At 39.7% G+C, this 209-nt stretch overlaps 1 protein-coding gene across 1 annotated transcript in view; it reads right to left on the reverse strand.

The window, feature by feature from the left end:
• The window catches only part of LOC119592484, a gene marked incomplete at its 3' end in the record, with an annotated part of 107859 nt that overhangs the window by 106916 nt on the left and 734 nt on the right, over window positions 1-209 (reverse strand).

The following is a 209-nucleotide window of genomic DNA, read 5'->3' on the forward strand; positions in this document are numbered from 1 at the left end:
TACCAGCATGTCGAATTCTACATGCTACCAGCATGTCAACAACAAAAAAACGTACACACCCTCACACACACACCTAACCCGCATGGTTTACACACAACATGGCATCGCAGCATTAGTACACGTCAACCATAAACTATTATTTGTTTATACCCTAAATATCCGAAATAAGACACGCTATAATTCTCCTTATTATTGTCTTTGCGTGACGA

Source organism: Penaeus monodon, chromosome 30, assembly GCF_015228065.2.
Source record: "Penaeus monodon isolate SGIC_2016 chromosome 30, NSTDA_Pmon_1, whole genome shotgun sequence".
Classification (NCBI taxonomy): domain Eukaryota; kingdom Metazoa; phylum Arthropoda; class Malacostraca; order Decapoda; family Penaeidae; genus Penaeus; species Penaeus monodon.